The following is a 19995-nucleotide window of genomic DNA, read 5'->3' on the forward strand; positions in this document are numbered from 1 at the left end:
GGTTGCAAAAAGTTGATATGCCACATATTTTAATAAATGAAAGCACTTGTCACCTTAATTTTCACATTTCCATATAAACTGCCATATCACATTTCCAATAAATTTACTTCCAACCCCTCTTGACATGCCACACACAATTTGCATGTGTCAATTTCAATTCGCTCAAAAAAAGTGGCGAGTGAAAAAAATAATCTCATGTCTTCAATGAACTGCAAAAAATAAAATAAAAAAAATACCGTCCCAACCAGCGCGAAGGAAGTTTATCTAGCTTTAAAGTTGTACGCTCGTTTTCGTCGCTCAGGAGCGGTAACAGAAGGGGGGGAGGACACTTAATTTCAAGTGTCACTTCAAAATAATGACGACCGTACACCGTGTCGTAAGGAAGTGTGCTCTCTGCGTTATTTTTTTCTCTGTATTCTCGTTTTTTCTTCACTTTTATCTCGTGCTGCCGAAATGTCGATATTGTTTCGGGCGCACACCTTGCCCAAGATGACAAGGAGTTCTGAGTCCTCGTGACAAGCACAGGGGGAGGTTTGGGGTGGAATGAGCTTTTTTCGGGGTGATAAAATTTTATGGTTAGTGTCACAGTAATGGTAATATTTTCGAACAAGCTGCATGTTTTTTTTCCAATTTGCAGGTCAGAATTGAAAAAAAATGTTCATATATCTAAATACCGTTCTATAGATTTTTTTGAAATAAGGTTATAATCCCAAGTAGCAAGTCAAATGCTCCTAAGTTTTATCAGTTTTTATAAAACATTTGAAAAAAGCGTCTTGCTTTTATAAAAGCTTTTATCAAGTATTTTTAGGCTTAGCAAAATACTGTTCTAGAAATATCTTGAAAAAATCTCGAAAAGTTCTTGAAGAACATGCAGCAAAGTTTTATTAATCTCTTTTTTATTTACTTACAGTTATCTAGAAGAAGATATTCCCAGAACAAATTGACTTCACTAAATCAGTATTAAAACCAAGTTGTTTAGGGAAAGCTTTATTCGAAATCTTTTTGTCTTGACCTTTCAAATGCCAAACTCAGTATATTTTTTGCAGCAAAGAAGATCAGACGTTTCCAAAGTGACGGGCAAGCTCTTTTATTTTATTTATTAAGCAAAAAGTGTATACTGCGTACGTAATTTTTATGTGAGTTAGTGATTAAATTGTGTCAAATTTAGATTCGTGTGATGATCAAAGAAGTAAGTGCTGTGCTTCTTTATAAGCTTCCGGCATTGAAAATTGGAAGACGTTTCCGCATCATTATGTGAAAAAAGTGACAAGTATTCTTATCTGTTGTTATAAATAAATAAAGAACGGTGAACTAAACGCAATCCTAGTTTTATTCAAATATGACGAAAACTCGCTATTCGTGATTCACGAAAATGACGAAAATGTGCCAACACAAGTTTTTTTGGATCTACCTCCTGTGGGCTAAAACTTGCATGCGCTACGGTCGCAGTATTGTGCATTTTACTCTGGGTTAAAACTATATCAAAGCTCACTTCAGTCTAGAACCCCTTGCTTAACCTTAAACAAGAGCTTTTCAAGAAACGTTGTTCTTGATCAAGAGCATCTCCAGAAAAGATGTTTTTCTAATAGCTTCAAGTAAGAACAAATAGATTTAACGAATTTCGCCATGTTTAAATGAAAAAAATAGCGACCTAGATGGACGCCATGATGATGTTTACAGCTAAACAAGAAAAGTTTGCTTCAATTTTAAGAAAAGTGAGAGTTATTCTGATAAAATAATGTATTCGGTGTCTATTTTTTCGAGGTATCGCTAGAAACTGATTGGTGAAATTTTAATGGCAGGATATTCTCGATATGATCGGATCGATAACCAAACACTTATTTATATAATTATTATATTCTTGTCACCAAATAAAGTTAGCCATTTGTCGTTTAAAGTTTCAAAGAATGGTTGGATTTAATAAAATAAATCTTGCACCCATATTTTCTTGATAAAATATAATTTATCCTGATCAAGAATAAACAAGTTTAAGTTATGTTTTATTGCGGCTACCAAGAGATCTTCAATAAAGCTATAAGTTTGATTAGCTTTCGAATAAGTTCTATTAGATCTCTTGAGAGTATCTGGAGAGTCCGTTAAAAATCAACAGCAATACTGTTTGGCTCTAGAACTCTCTGAAATACGCTCTTGACAACCTCCTAAAATAGTCCATTTTACACTTAATGCTGCTTTAACTCTTCTTTATTGCTGCTTTCAGGATAAAGCGGTTTTTTGCTCGAATCTTCCCAGAGACTCTTAAAATATACTTCCAGAGTGAATTAAAACGTAAATTGTTACTTGGGAATAGAGCTTTCAAAATCATATAACAATTTCTTCTCAAATGTTTTGAGATTCCATGTAGCACATTTTGCCTCAATAACGTCTCCCTAAGGACAATTCTCCAAGGACCGCGAATGCTTGCGGTATCGACAAGCAGTCCCTTCAGCGGGATCCGAGTCAATCACTTTGCATCAACTTCGAAGTAAAAAGAAGACGCTGTAGAGTAGAAGACTCACATTCCTGTACACGCGACCCAAATCTTCCTCGTCTACTCTCAAAAGGACTAGACATTCCACGCGAATCCCCTCCAAAGGAAGTCCCTTTTCTAATGGTAATACTTCACAGAGGGGATTGTCGACAGGAAGCTCTCACCTTTTCGAGTGCATGATACGCGAGTGTGATCGATATTCATGGCCCGTGAGAGGCTCGACAGCATGGCTTCTCCGGTGAAACTTTAGCACCAGGTACACAAGTCTCGGTTTGGCGCTTTTGATATGTACCTAATAGGGTGTTTCATCCAAACAAAAAAGTTCTCAGAATCAGGCAAACCGAGGTTCCCCTAGTAGAGGATACCCATAGGGACTCTCATGCCAAATATCAGCCCATTTGGTTGAGAATTGGCCTGTCCCAAGCGGTTCAAAGTTTACATGTGAATTACTATGGGATTTTTATGCTTTTCGTTCAATCGTTCCTACAGGTCTGGGGACAACATGGATTCACCCGGAATAAAGACAGGTGTGTAGGATGGTCAATGAACAAATTCCAGAAAGAATTAGGGTTGTCCATTCTGTCCCCAAGGTGCGCATTGGATCGACGTCCGGTGTCTCCAGAATCAACGATTCACCCTTCAAATGTACGCATTGTCCTTAGTATGCTATGACGGCTAGCTGAAAATTACGACGCCCCATGTCAGACGGTGAACACGTGGCAGAGCATTCACTCAAGTTTTGGCTCAGAAACATATTTTAAAGTAATAAAATTATAATTTTTAATGTTCCTGTAACAATTTGAACAATTCCAAACAACGTAACATGATGATTTTGTAATAATAATGCAATCGATGCTTCTCCACGTGTTCACCGTCTGACATGGGGCGTCGTAATTTTCAGCTAGCCGTCATAGCATACTAAGGACAATGCGTACATTTGAAGGGTGAATCGTTGATTCTGGAGACACCGGACGTCGATCCAATGCGCACCTTGGGGACAGAATGGACAACCCTAATTCTTTGTGGAATTTGTTCATTGGACCATCCCCTACACACCTGTCTTTATTCCGGGTGAATCCATGTTGTCCCCAGACCTGTAGGAACGATTGAACGAAAAGCATAAAAATCCCATAGTAATTCACATGTAAACTTTGAACCGCTTGGGACAGGCCAATTCTCAACCAAATGGGCTGATATTTGGCATGAGAGTCCCTATGGGTATCCTCTACTAGGGGAACCTCGGTTTGCCTGATTCTGAGAACTTTTTTGTTTGGATGAAACACCCTAGTACCTATCCTACCTGCAATTCTTGGTGGTTTTATCGTTAGCAAGCAAGCAATCTGCTCGCAGGCAATCGTAAGCGATGAGAAGCGGGGAACTTTAGCTGAATTTGTCTGCATTTGGTAGGATATTGGGTCTCTGGCAAAATGCGAGAAATCAAAATTATCGATACTTTTTAAAAACCTTAGCTTTAATATGATTTTTGACAAATTGATTTGATATGTTAAACCTTGAGCGAAGACACCAAATCTCATGCAGCAAAAAAGTAACTTCATTATATAAAGCATAAGTACCGTGCGTCTCCAGCAAAATGTACTGGGAACTCATTTTGATGGAGAAGCATGGTACATACTTTGAGTTCGATTGATGTACCGAAATATACTATTTTACAAAAAAAAATCGTGTCGCAGAATCCTGTTAATATATATTCACCTTTTTTGGTTATGTTACGTAAAACATCCTGAAAATTATAGAAAAATATTTCCAGCTTTTTCAAAGTTTTCATTTGATCTGAAAGTGTACTCAGCTATGCTCATCTCAACTCATCATGGCAAGCTAAAATTGGTTCTGTCGTTCCGGAGATATGATTTTTTGAAAAATATAGTTTTTGCGAAAATCGACTAAATATGCCATGTTTTAGACCACCCTGACATGGCGTAGGCAATTATTTCGGCAAAGGAACTCCATGTGTAAAATTTGAGCCAAATTGGAGCACTTTTGATCTGAATCGGAATCGCTGTATAGTTAATTGATGTCTGCAGATTTTTTTTTCAATTTTCGAGGGTTTCAAATACGTTTTCCTTTTATTGCCAATTCCATTGTTCTATTATCCAATTACATCAAAATGAACAATATTTCAAATCATATTTGAAAGGAAACCCAAAACTCTATTAGGTTTTAAGACATACGAAACTGTAAATTGATTATTGACGGAAAAATTAATCAAATTTAATAATTTTATATTTTTTGGGGTTTTCAAAGTATAAACTCTGTTTAAAAAACAATGTTTTTCTTTGTGGGTAGCTCTTTGATTTCAATGAAAAATGTTTGTCTGAAATCTTCGTGTTTGATGTATTTTTTCACACAAAAATGCAAATCAATTTATGTGAATTTTTTGGTATTTTTCCCAAAATGAACAATTTAGTATTTTGTAAACGATTCATTTTTTAAAGTTTGTTTTGGGATTTTAATTCTTTCGAACATGAACAGAAAGATTTTTTTTTGGAAAGACAGAAAAAATATTTGGGATTGTTCAAATATTACGAAACACATTATTGGGAGGAGGGTTGGGGGAAACGGAATGTTGTGTTACTTAATGTTTGAACGAATCTTTAATGATAAATATTTTACATTCTATAAAATATGAACAGTTAGGCCATTGCAAATATTTTTTGAAACTTAGAAACCTTAAACTTTAGTTTAAAAAAAAACAAATAAATTCTTTGTCTTTGAATTCTAAGCCAGGGTTTCGAAACGTTTACAAAACAGAAATTTGTTATAGACCATTACAATAATTATTTATTCGTCATAATTTGAAAACGATTTTACAAGGATTTTTTTTTTAAATTTTAAACCCCCTTTTAAAATTATGCTGTTGCAAATATTGTGAAATTCCGTTGTACAGTACCGAAAAAAGTTTTTTTTTCTTGAAAAAAAAATCTTCGGTACAGTCCAGACTCGATTATCTGAAGGCCTTAGAAAAAAATAACTTCGGATAATCGAATCACGAAAAAAAATGTCGTCGGCTTATTTTCGATTGTCGAGCTAAACTACTAAACTAAACCTAAACTACGCTAAAATGATTTTATTTCTTTTAATAAAATAGCGGCGATTGAAAAAAAGTATTTTGTAATTTTATATGCAAACATTTATTCAAATCCGACTAACTCAGAACTCGAATTTAATGTTAAAAACAAAAAATGAAAAAAATGTTTGTGATTAGATTCTTTGAAGTCCTATACAAACCTTCGGATGATCGAACTTACGATAATCGAAACTTCGGATAATCGAGTCTGGACTGAACTTACATATTTTGAAAACTAATGATTGCCCCCTCCCCCCTTTGACTTTGGCCGGAGCTGAGTAACAAAAACTTAAAAAAAAATTGCAGCTGCTTTATGCTAGAAATGTATTTTTTTCATTTAATTTAATTTATTTCGTTGTTTAAGCATTACTTGTGTGAAGTTACTATCCTAAGCTGGGATATGGACTACCTTTCAAAAGCTGATTAATTCAAAAATGGGAACAGAGTTTGCGGGTGCTTATAGAATCGAGTAAATCTACTGCTGGAAAAAAGTTACAAAATAACCTTCGAAATAGCTAAATAATAAAAGAAATTAATATTTCTTATTTTTGTGTTTTGTTGAAAGGTTTTGTCATGAACATAATTTTTTTTAAACTTTTTTTTTCGTTGTTGATTTGTCAGAGACTTTATCAGTAGCGGCAGCAGCAGCAGCACAGGGTGGGGTTATGTGTCATGCCCAAAGGAAATAGCCCGAAAAGGATGAGCCAGAAGCAGTGTTGTAAAAGAATTCGAAAATCCTGCCCATGTTTTATGCTGCTACGAGGCCCGCAAGTTTCGCACACCGAGAAGCTCTTTCTCTATATGTAAACGTTGCTTTTGTGCCTTATTTCGTCCTTTTGCACAACCCGAACCCGAGGACGACGACGAACAGAAGTCCTTCCTCTGCGCTATGTAGTAAATAGGACGAGAACCCGAAACCCGTCCCAAGAGGAACAAGAGGTGGAGGGGCCGAAAAAGAATGTTTGAAACATACTTTTACTTTCGTTTCGGCATGCTTTTATGCTGCTGCTACTGCTGCCATGGCCGTTGGCTTTTATTTCGGGTGTGCGAATTTTGCCTCGGTTGAAGATCCTGGTGAGCCCCACCGACGAGGACCTTCTGGTGGTGGAGTTGGGGTGCTGTGTGGGGCTTGGCCTGAAGGACAAAAGGACGTGCCGCTGAAGGACGACTTGGGTGGGTGTGTAGAACTGGAGCTGCACGGCCGAAAAGCTGTGCTGTGACTTTTGAAACGTTTTGCTTAGTTAATTTATTGATTTCTTTTGGCGAACTCTGTTTGACTTTGGGGGTTGGCCTCGGCGTTGAAGGATTGGGGACTCGGTTTGTAAATTGGGGTTTAATGGGTGTTGCTCGAAGCTTTACGGCCGGTGATGTTCGGCTCATTTGTTTAACGATATCGGGCGTAATGATAGGCTTGGGAACCGGTATTTGGGTGGATTTGGATTATTTGTCATTTGAGATACTAAAATTAATGGATTTCGATAACCTTTTATGTTTCGAAACTCTAAACATTTCGAGTTTTTTTCTCACGTTTGTACAATCATTTGTTCCTTTCCAAAAGGAAATTTAAAAATTATCTTTTTGGATGATTAAACTCAGAAAATTACAATATGATATAATTTTACAGATATTTTGAGAATATGTTTCACAGTTTTTTTTAAACGAGACTTCCGATAAAAAATTTCAAAGTTTAGGTTGAATGAAAGAGCAAAACATTTTTGAAAAACCAAGGCCGCTGCAAATATTTTTCAAAGTTTATGTCAAAGTCAAAGGATCTTCATAATCGGCCCGAAAATCAGTGGACAAAATAAACATATTTGGAATGCATTTCCCTGCGTTGATAATCATAATCATTTTTGTTCGTTATGTTCCTACGTACATCACCAAAAGGTATTTTATTCTCGCGATAAAAAGTTCGTCAAAACCTACATATTTTGAAAACTAATTATTGCAAAAGAATAAAATTAACATAAACTTGAAAAATATTTGCAACGACCTAACAATACTCAATATATATATATATATTTCTGTTCCAGGGTTGAATATCTTATTTTATTTGTGATTGTTTTAAATTATTTTAACTATTTCTATTCTGCCCACCATTGAAAAAACGGCTAATATCCACATTTGACAAAAACGAGATATTAGCACCAGGTGGTAGAGGATGTTTCAACGCATCTTCTGGAACTTGAATTTTACTGAAATAGTGTTTAGACTTGGCTGCCGATGCGAAAAACCAAACGGCTAATATGCCACTCTTATGGGAAATTGTCTTGGCGGAGATTTTGTGACAAACACTAAAACGCGTTTTTCTCGGAATTCTTGATTTGGCATAATAGCTAAATTTTCAAATATGGGCAGTATTCCAAGGTTGATAATCTTATTTTGTTTGTGACTATTTTGAATTATTAATATTGGTAAAAAAAATGTGCAGCCGATTTTTTCGTGAAAAATATGATTCTATTAAAACTAAGATTCCTAATAACTTTTAATTGCAAGATATCTGAAATCTTATATTATAAAGAAGGGTTGTGCATTTTATTTATATTTTTATCATTATTTCACCACAAAATAAATAAATAACAAATTTAAAATTTCATGCTTAAGATTTTTACATTATTTTTTTTCTAATTTGTTGGATTGATTGCATGAATAAACGATATACAATGTATACTAAATAGTTTACAATTCATGCAAGTCTGATCAATATTTTTTTTTTGAGATTTCGTCGTGAAACTACTTTTATAAAAAATAACAGAAGCGAAAAGTTGATTATATGTATCGATAAGTAATACACACACAAAATATTTCCGAATGTTACATCATTTATGATGTTACACTATTGCACGTCATTAAATATTCATATTTAAATGCAATTTGATGATTTTATGTGTAATTCAAACTTTTACGTTGAATCTCAAGTTTACTGGAGTGAATTGGAACTACATAGAGACTGCAGTTTTTAGAGCACTTCAATGATTGAAATTTGGAAAACAATACACTATTTTTGATATTCTCAGTCTGTTCTATCCGAAACTTGTCAAAAATATTCATATATTGTGCAGTAATAATTCTAAAATAGCTGTTCAAATTTGCTTCATTTTTCTCGTTTCACCCCAGATGACGGTACGCTTCTCGGTATAAAAGTTGATTTTTTCAACACTCGTCGTATTTACCCAACTCGGTGAACCTTCTTGGGTTAATGTACGACTCGTACTGAAAAACGTAACTTAATCCACCTTTAGGTGGTTGGTGCCTTCCTCTCATTTAAAGATCGATTACAATCCCCTAATGTGTCCACATAGTTTATGGATCTCCCCTAACGTGATCGCAGCACCTAAGAGGTCCTAATAAAAATAAGTGACGAGTAAAAAAAAAACAGACTTCCTACAGACTTTTTGTCAAGATTATACAGACACCACCTTTTAGGAAAATGGCATCCCTCTACAAGGCTTTTTTCGTGGCGACCAGACAGGGTCATTTGAGGTTATGTAAATTCAGACTATTTTTTAAACTGCTTGTAATTTTAGATAGGTAAGTCAGATCTTGAAAATTTAATCCACAAGAAAGGTCTTCTCATATGCTTTCTAAAAATATATAACATGTGAGGGTTTCATGAAAAAATCACCCTTTTTACCATAATTTTAATTCAATATGAAACAGTTTTTTTAACATAACTTTTCAAATACATGATAAAACTGCATGAATTTAAATAGCAACTTAGGGGGCGTTAAGACGGATCGATTGAAACCATTCCGGCCAAAATCGGTTGAGCCTGTGACAAGATATTCCAGTGACATTGATTTGGTACACATGTCTACATACAGCCAAATACACAGACATTTGCTCAGCTGGTGATTCTGAGTCGATATGTACAAATGAAGGTAGGTCTTGGAGGTCTAACTAAAAAGTTCGTTTTTCGAGTGATTTTATAGCCTTTCCTCAGTAAAGTGAGGAAGGCAAAAAGCATCAATTGCAACTTGTTTTCTAAACTACTATTTCCGATTTTTTCGTCCCTTGATTTTTTTTTGGAAAGTTTCGAAGAGGGGGAGTCGATAATTTACAGAAAAATTTGCCTTTATTTTAAATTTGTGTAATCTTTTTTCGATTAAACTAACAACCGGAAACAAGAATAAATTACCAGTTACCAGTAAATAAATTATTTTTTAAAGTTTCGATCAATATGATTTTTTTATTTAAATGCAAATACTATGGATGATGGTCATACAATGTCCAGTACGTGTTTTAGAATTTTGCTAAAATAGTGTTATAGAAGAATTTATTTTAGGTACCTAAAGTATTTTTATTAAGATTTTACAAGGGATCATTTTAAATTCAAAATATGATTTTTACTGTTGACTGCGTGTGTGTGTGTGTGTGTGTGTGTGTGTGTGTGTGTGTGTGTGTGTGTGTAGAGTGTAAGATATTGGCTAAAATTAATTATGGAAAATAATAACATTTTGGAAAAAAAAATGAAATTTTCTATTGCATTTTTGAGTGAAAAGGTTTTTTTAGTGCAACTTTGTAAATAGATGGAATTGTGAAATAAATAAAATAAACAAATCGATAATATTTATGATCTTTTATTCTTTCCAAACAAATGGAGCCTAACATTTCAAAAGGGCACAAAACTTTTGTAAACAATAGTGTATCCCTTTCGCTCAAATGGCAGTTTGCATAAGGTGTGAGAGGGATACACTATTGTTTTCAAAAGTTTTGTGCCCTAATGAAATGGAAAGCACGAAATCACGCCACAAACATCCATTCTCCGTTGGCAGCTCATACAGTGTAATCGCGTGTAATTCTCCAGTGTAGCAATTTGTGCTGAATTTTTCATTTCATGATAAATATTTAATTTTTAAAGCTCCCGTTCCCCCTCCCTCTGTTCGTCCGTCCGTCCGTCCGTTCCGTGATAATATTGCAGATATCGTTCGTTTGTGAGGAAGAAGTAGAAAAAAAGATTCCTGTCGCGCATGCGTCGAATTTTTCTTCCATTGTTCTCCTTATGCCGCCGAGTATTGGAATTTTCGTATAATTTTTCTTTCTGTGTGTTTGTGTGTGCACGTGCGTGCGTGCGTCTGTGAGAAAATGTACTTCTTGGAAGTTACATAATCGGGTGTACGATGGGAATATATTTTTTCTTCTTTATTGTATTTACAACAAATGGAACAAAAAAAAGGTTGAAACTTTGTTGGGACCAAGTAGAGCGCGATGAATAATAGAAAATTTCAATAGGTTAATCATATGGAAAATTTATCTCCAGTTCAATTGTGCTGGTTTACGTTACTCTTTATTTGGACAAAAGGGGGAAATGGAGGCAGTGTGGTGGGACAGCTTGGGGCAAGTGGGACACTTCATTGGGTTTTTTGTTTGCGTGTTTCACTTTTGAAGTTGTTCTCCCTTTTAGTTTGCTTTCGGAACGTTGCTGGCACACCCTGTACGGACGGTTCGCCCCTGCGCGCTTGTCTCCCCATCGATCCCCCCTTCTCCCTTCCTCTGGTTGTACCCCCCCAATTCCCTTATGTACCCACTCTGTGGGTAAATTGAATATTATCGTGACCCAAAAACGACTTAGATACAAGCGCTTATATTTCACTCTCCGTTGGATCCCGCGTTCGCTTAAGCGCTCGACTCTTTCGACTGTGTTGGTAAGTGTTGGTGTGCCTTATGTACCCCCTGTGTGCTCTCGAGTGTACATATGTACCGAATAGAATAGTAGAAAAATTCCACTCCACGAGCTGCGCCTTTACATAACCCTACTTTTTCATCGTGAGCTCGCGAGAAGTGTTGTGCTAGCGATGTATAAAGGAAAAAAAAAATGTTGAAATATCTATTCGTTTCGAAACCCGCGCTCTAAACTCGCGCGCTCGAGCACACACACAGTCCAAACTGGTTGAGTAATAATTTATACAGTAATTTCAAAAGTTTCGCAGCCGTTTCAATTCAGCGTGCAGAGAGATACCGTAGTAGGCCTAGGCCCCGCTCGCGCGCGCACTCGCTCTCCCCTAACCTCCATTAGACGCGCGCTGCGTGAGAGAGAGGGAGAGAGGAAGAGCGCGCACGCGAGGGGTCCACCGATGGCCCGTCTCTGTCACGCCAGGCTAGCGAACGCGCTTTTGTCTCCACTGCTCGTTGAACAACTGACTGTGTGTGTGCGGCTTGCGCCACACTACGCCGTGCGCGCGCGGTTTCTCAAGACGCGGTGAAAGGAGCTGACCTAGTTTCGTGACGTAACCCCCCCGCCGTCATCGCGGACCTGGTAGGTGGATCGATCTCTAACGAAATCGAACGAAATTTTAGGATCGGCCTGCTGGATTATATCATCGCGAGAAGACGCTGTTCCAGGCGAGCTGTCAGAACAAAGAGGAAGACGAAGCTTAGAAAAAACGGGAAGACACGCATATATCTCGTGAGCACAGCCTGCTGCCTGTGAGCCTGTGTGCGAGCGTTTCAAGGTCTTTCCCGGAGTTTGTGAGATTGGATGAGGGGATACTCAAAGGGTTGCGACGACGGCGGCGACGGACTGACAGCCAAATGTATATTATTAGTTCAGTGTGCTGGGAAGAGAACGCGATTCCTGTTATGTACCGAGTCATTCTGCGAATTTGCCTCTCCGTTTTGCACACAGAACGCGCGCGAGTTGCTGCAGCGGGAACAAGAACAGGAGGAACAAAACCCGTTTGATGAGGTAAGCGCTCGCGAAATGCCCGTACAGCGGCACGTCTCTGACATACAGACACACTAAACCACAGCCCGAAGTGGACCGCCGACGAAACAGGCAAGCAAGCAGGGGATACCGCAGAAACCTGAATGTGGCGCGTTGGCAGCGTTTCAAATCGGAGGAGAGAAAGAAAGAGATCTCGGACAACTGGTTTGGCTGGTGTGCACCGACATCGAGAGGTGACGGAATCTTGGGTTCATGCTCCACGTGATATTTGGCTTTTGCTTTCTTTCTCGTCGATACACCGAGCACGCATCACTAGAACCACACGAGAGGTTCCAGGCTAAAAATAGCAAGGCGAGACACAATCAGACGGTGCGAGTTCCGATGGGATGTCGGAATGCTCGGGCCGGAGTTCGGGAACTGCGCGCCGTGATCCCGACACGCTGATCTCTGTGCGTGCAAATTCCTGTTCTTGACACGCAGCAACTATCTTGCTGACACACTTTCGCGAGCGTTGCGGCCTCGTTGAAGCACCGTTATACCAATAGGAGAGAGAAAAAGACTGACTTTACTCGAACGTGAAACCAGCAAGCCTTAATCTCGCTCCCACAGGCTTATCGGGCGGAAGTGCCGCTGGACGGTGCGTTGACGACGACGGCGATGTAATCCACGCTACGCATCGGAGACTGCTACTCGGTTCCACCAGAGTGGAAAATTAATTTCTTTTATCTCAATTTTGCCTTTCGACTCTAACTTCGCTCGCGAGCGCGCCTATTGATAAGATAGTGGAAAATGGGTCGCTGTGAACCAGTTACCAACAGTGTGACTGGCCTCTGGCGACCCCCGGTTGAACACATGAACACACACAAAGTGGACTTCTTTGTACTCTCTTTCTATCTAGCTCGTTGGCTCGTTCCAACTCATCAGTCCGCAGCTAGCCAGCCAGTGTGACTTAGGAGGGAAAGCAAAAATATACTGCTTTTTTCTAATTTTACTCCGCTGCACCCTTCTCGGCCGTACTGGTTCGTCGAACGACTCGGTCCGACTCCCGTGAGTGTGTGTGTCGTCCACTGGTTTTGGGATGTAAGAAGAAGCGGAGCGTCTCGGCTTTCGCCTTGTGTGTTGTATTAGAACTTATCTTTCTTTTCTGCGTACACTTTACGGGCCACAAGAGCTGCTGGGAGTGGCAATCGGAGGTGGTGCTTTTTTGCGCAAATTTCAAAATGGCGAAGCACATACAACACACACAAACACACATATGTGTGTGTCCACAATGCGGAAGTCGGGTGTGGAAAAATTAGGTCGCAATTTAGAATTGCGACACGACACACGGTGGAGAGCAAAATTATGTAACTCTGCCCGATTCGGGTTGAAACCCGTGGGGTGTTGGTTGTGAAAACTTCCAAGTGTTGTTCCAGCGAACGGTAGAGGTGGTTCACACGTTGTTCCAAAATCTGGAGTCACGAGTGCTGAATCCGAAAATATATCACTCTTTTAGTTCCAATCGCCACTAAAACGTTTCTATTCCCACGGTTGAGAGCAGAGTGAAGCAAGCCGAGCAGTTGCTGAATATTCCCCCTTTCCGAGCGACAAGCGAACACGAACACGACACAACACGTCTCCACTACGCGACGATTCAATGACGAATGAAAGAACAAAACTTACAAAAGACGCGATTAGATCATGGAAATCTTTTTTTTTTTTTTAATTTGGCTTCCCCATTTGAAAAAAACGAGCGCGTGTATACACACATGTGCACACGAAGCGCATGCGCACTTCAGCGCGCGCACACATACACCGAACAAAGCAATGTGCCTGTAGTGTGCTCAGAGCTTTTCCCCCCGTCGTCGCGGATCCAAGAGTGCGGTGTGTGGTGAGTGCGCGCAGTAGAGAAGCGCGCGCGCTCTCCGCTCTCTTTGGGTGTGTGTGTGCGCGCTCGCGATAAGTGTGTCACCCCACCAACACAGGCACGTGACCCGATCGCAGGAGGCGACCACGACGACGATGGGTGCAGCACGACGACGGCGACGTTACTGATTGAAATGCGCGCGCAAACCGTTGTCGCATTGGCACTAGCGGAGAAGTCTTCTTTTATATACGAAAGAGGCTTCGTGCTGGGGACGCTTCGGGTTGGGTTCGGGGCTGCTCCGAAGTAGGACACGACACGATGACTAGGCAGAGTGTGAACGGGGGAGCTTTTTATTGACAAAGTAATTTAACTGCGCGCTCGTTTCGTGCTACGAGGCTGTATTGGTGAGCACATGACAGAAGCTTGGAAACGGGTTAAATCGAGGGGAAAACAGCACACCAGCAACGGAGGGAGAGCTTTTATCGATTAGATCTCGTCAGAGTGTGTGTCACGGACTTTTTTTCCCTTCTCGCGTTCCTCTATATGGGAAGAGTTGTAGATAGAGAATTACATTTTGATAGATGACACACTCTTGAAACGATTTGCCTCGTTTTGCCACATCGGAGAACAGCTTGATAATTCCTAATATATATATTTTTGCGCTTGCTGGTGGTTGCATGAAAATTATACTAAGTTTGCTCTCCACTTCTATTCGAAGTTACGTAATGCTCGGATCTCGAAGTCTTTGTTCAGCCGCAGATTCCAGCAGGGACCGTTGTTTGAACAGTTGACGACTCTCTTCAGTGGACAGTAAATCATCGATCTTCACCCCCGAAAAAAAACCACAACACACACTTCACTCTCCATAATCCTTGATGTTCCTCTAGTGTTCCTCACATCACAGTTTCCTCGCGTTGACACTGATTCCACAGCTATCTAGAAGCCCCCGAACTCTTTCTCCTAACACACACCACACTCTCGTTCAGGCAAGACTCGACACACGAGGGCTGGGCCTCCTGAGCCAGGTGCGGGAACCCGCGACCGTTCCCAACCTCAGACGAAGTAAAACTGAGCAGCGAAACTACTTTCCAGCGAACAAGGCAACAGCAAAGCCAGTACAGAAGTACGCGCCTCGTTGGATATAAGCTCGGTGCGCTATATATTCACCACACACATCCACGAGTCGTCACACGAACGAGAGAGAGCACACACGAGAGCTCTTGCCTAATACACGGAACGACCACCACACACTGCCAGCGCTGAAATAACACTGCATTACACGTCGCATTGGATTCAATATTTTATAAAATAAAATATTCAACATCACCCTTAATAACCTATTTTTCTCGGTTACCGAGACCGAGCGCGCGCGATTCCCACTTTTGGGTGTGTTAGTGCGCGAGCGAGCTTTGTAGCAAGCGGTTCGCCACTAACACTCCCTCAGTCGTCGACGTTGATTCCAGTTGGAGAATTAGGTTGCTAGTTAGAAGAAAGGTTCTTGTGGTGATGGGTGTGCGTGCGTGTGTGTAGTTAGGGTGGTTGCCACGTGACGCGATGTAAATCAAATTTATCGGTTTTATTGTGGAGAGCGGGACGCGGTTAGTTATTTTTGACACTCGGATGTTGTCTTTTTGATGGTCGTTGACAGGTTGGGTTGCAAAATTAATGTGATGGACATCTACTGACTTTGTAGTCAGTCATTCAGAACCGCATAGAATGTTGTATTTTTACATAACAATGATTTGATTTCAATATTTCATAGAGCAACAAATCAGTCAAATAACAACCAAAAAGTAATTTTTTTGCATAAAATATTAATTATGATTTGAAGTGTATAGATAAAACACTCAACCTCCGGTGGTTGGTCACTTTTTCGTTTGGCACTTTTTTAGTTTGTACCCCGTCCTGCGTCTACTGCAGTGGTGAATTGTACTAGTGTTTTTGTTGGATTCTTGTTTTAAGAAGAACGTCTTCTAAAATAGTTAGGCCGATGGAAATATTTTTCAAAGTTTTTGTCCCTCGGCTCTGGCAAAGTTAAACTATTTATAAAATGACGAATTATTACTTTTTATACGGGACTTACAATTACTATCAATCCAAAAAATTAAATGACCTGGCAAAAAAAGGCCAATCATGTTTTTAAAAATATGCATTTATTAAGAAAATTATCTCTCGTTGAGTGTAGTAAAGATTGTGGTTTAAAAAAGGTTCATTCGAATTATATTCCTTTTAAAATTAATTAGTTACTTATATCAAAGTGAGTTTGCTGATTTTTTGTAAGAATTTGCTCTTATCAGTTGTTTGAATTGAAAAATACCAAAAGTTCTTTTTCCAAAAAGACCGTTGTAAATATTTTCAAAAGTACATTTAACCTTAGCGTTGGTTAGCGTGGTAGCCTCTCACCCCAGTATGGCCTGGGTTCAATCCCAGACGGACCCGGTGGTATTTTTCGAAACGAGATTTGCCTGATCACGCCGGATGGGGAAGTAAAACGTCGGTCCATTAGCGTAAAAGAGGTTTTGAGTGACTCACCACACATAACCTTCGGACGCCTAGAAATGAGCAGAAACTTGCAACAGAGACCACAAAAGACTCGGGGGTCGTTCAAGTGGATTGCTTTGCTTTTTTACATTTAACCTGAAAATAAGACAACCATGTTTTAGTGGTACTAAATAGATTTCCAAGAATGTAATTATTAAAATATTTATTAATGTTTTAAAACTTATTTTTATGCTACAGCCCAGACTCGATTATAAGAAGTCTCGATTATTTTTTGATTTTCTATTTTTTAACATCAAAATCGAGTCCTGCGACCCTATTTTATACAAATTTCAATGGTTGATTGCCTAATCAATTACAAAATGCATATTTTCAATTGTTGATTCTAGGTCACTCTAGCGTACTTTAGGGGTCAAACATATCAAAACTAAGAAAGCAAAAAAAAAAGTTTTATCGTGATTCGATTATTCGAAGCGAAATTTTGCCAACGCCTTCGGATAATTGTGTCTGGACTGTATTCATAAAAACATCAACTCGATTTAAAAAAAATGCTGCATTTAGTCACTTTTTGTTGTTTTCTTCTGATTGCCTCTAATTTCGGGTGAGTCAATTTTGTGTTTTAGGAACTGAATTACTTCTTGTAAAAACAAATAATCTTGATAAATATATGTTTTTTTCCTTTTCTCTTTTATATATTTTTTATGTTAATAAAGTGCAATGAAATTACTCCAAAATCTTCTAATTAATCTTCATTAGATTTGCGTCAATTTTTGAATTAGGCGTTGAAAAAATTATTTTAGGTTTACGGCCCTGTAAATCAAAGGGCAATTTTTTTCTAAAAACTTGAAATTTCAAATGCATGGGGTCATTCAACAATATTTTGACTCAAAATTTTTGAGTATCGATGAATTTCTAGTGTACAGTAACGCAACTCAGAAAAAAGTTCTCGAGAAACTAAAAATAATTGCAAAACAACTGTAGTGTTGTTGAATGCATTTTACAACAATTTTTCTCAATAAATAATGGCTTGTGGCTAGCTTATTTATTTTTCCTTTTTTTCCTCCCGTTGATGTTGGCTAAAGTCAAGGGACATAAACTTTGAAAAACGTATGCTCAAATATAAAAAATAAATTTAAGAATGCATGTATTTCTATTAACTTGAAATGGTTCACAAAAAATCTTAGAATACTAAAATAAGAAAAATAAAACAAATATTTTTCATTATATTTGTCTTAAGAAAGCAGCAAACATTGATTCTAACTAATTTACGAGCTTATTTAAGTTATGAGATAGTGCAGTGGTTCTTAACCTTTTTTGACCAATTCCCCCCTTGTATTATTTTCAAGACCAAGACCCCCCTTCAATTTTTTATTTAGTATCAATTCAGGAAAATAATAAATTTGAGTTTTATTTATGTAGAAAGATTGCAATTTTCACTACAAAATATTTTTTCTACTCTTGCAACCGAAAGAACAAATTCTTAACGATTTTTTTATTGACATTATTTCATAATCTTCTAATTTTAGATAGAATGTAAAACAAACAAACAAACAAAAATATTTCAACAATATGGAAATTCAATGCAATTTATTTATGCATGTGAAGTTTTTTGCAGTTACATCTTAGACATTTTCAAAGATAAAACCGAAGGAAAAAAAATTGTCATATAAATTCATATTTGTCACAAGAAATTAAAAAAAAACATTTTAAGTATTAAAATTTTGAGGAAAGTGCCTAAACAAATTTAAGTTTTTAGAAAAAAAACTTTCAAAAACAGAGAATTTCTATTGCATCGTCATTCCCCCCAATAATGGCCAAATTCCCCCCCAGGGGGGTATTCCTCACCGGGTGAGAAACACTGAGATAGTGAGATGGAAACCTTTTGAAATTTTATACTCTTGTTAATCTGAGTAGGTGCAATGATTCTTTTTTGTTCGCATGTGAAAAATGACATTAAAACGGTACACATCAGCCAGGGCATTTGTACCGTGCTTTTTGTTACACACATTTTAGTATTTTGAAAACTACGGGAATTAACGATATAATTTTGGATTCCCTAAAGTACTGTATGATATGAGTTTTGATATAAGCTACTTAATTAGTGATGCTTATTTTGAAACAATTGAGATCAAAACAAGTGTAAATAACTAGATTAAATTTTCAAAACAATCTATGAGTCATTCTTATGCAGATAGGACCTTTTGAAAATTTAATCTAGATAAACCAATTTTAGGCTACTAGCTGAGTATCTCATACAGGTTTATTTTTATTTTTTTAGAAATGTAATTCTAGCTTTTTGTAAGCATACTGCTCTTTATATGATACAAAGTAAGAGAATCAATTTATTTTTTAATATTACTGAATCATTGATGAAAGCTTGTATGCTATTCTGTTTAATTGAAATCATCACATTTTCATATTAGATTTATTTAACAAAAATAATTTTTGCAAAATTGTTTAAAAATTTATGTTTTGCTAAATTTTAGTCATTTTATAAGAATAACATCACCTTTCTACGAAGTAAACCATCTGATCGACTGCTGGCCGCCACAAAAAGTTTACACATTTGTTTATTTTCCTTAAAAATGTTAATTGATCCACCCTACGCGTAAACACATTCACACACAACTGCACACTCATCAGCAACAGCAGCAGCACACAATCAAAGCACCTTCTCTCACACAAACAACGTCTAACACTCTCTCGCGCAGCACTGACTGTGTACTGTAACAGGGTCGATCGATAATTTTAAAACACACAAATCCCCAACTCGGAGAAGTTAGAAAGGTGGGACAGACAAGCCCCAAAAAGACGGAGGGGCCCTCTTCTTCGGGGGGTCGTAAAGTCGGTCCTGCTGGCCGCTGATGCTCGGAGCAACTGAGACGAGCTGAGGGAACCGTGCTCGACGTGGTTCTGTGAGACCATCTCGGACTCGTTTTTGTGGGGCACCATGGGTGGAGGAGGGTTGCGGAGGGGGGCTGCGTTTGCGCAGCAATCGCTTTGTCGCTGTGTGTGTGCGTGTGTATGATTGTGTGTTTTGGATCTCCACGGAGAAGGGGAGAGGAAGTGGGTCGCAGAGCTTTTTCTAAAAAACTTCCAACACACGATGCTCTGGCGTTTTTATTAGAAAATTCCAACACATAACCGCGTGTGGACGTGACTGCACGTGTGTGTGTGTGTGTGTGACTCGAGGGGTTTTTAATTTGACATTTTGACCACCACTGATTGGACATTGAGAACGCTGTGTGACACAATTTTGTCCCGCACTAATTCGATGCAGTGAAGCCAGTGGCAACAGCAGCAGTACAACATATCAACCAGAGTCAAGCTTTGGATTCTGGAGCGCGCGCGCTTGTATGAGTTGATGGTGACACTCCGGCATCGGTGTATCCTGACTGACATTATTATGGGAG

Source organism: Culex quinquefasciatus, chromosome 2 (assembly GCF_015732765.1).
Source record: "Culex quinquefasciatus strain JHB chromosome 2, VPISU_Cqui_1.0_pri_paternal, whole genome shotgun sequence".
Taxonomy (NCBI): Eukaryota; Metazoa; Arthropoda; class Insecta; order Diptera; family Culicidae; genus Culex; species Culex quinquefasciatus.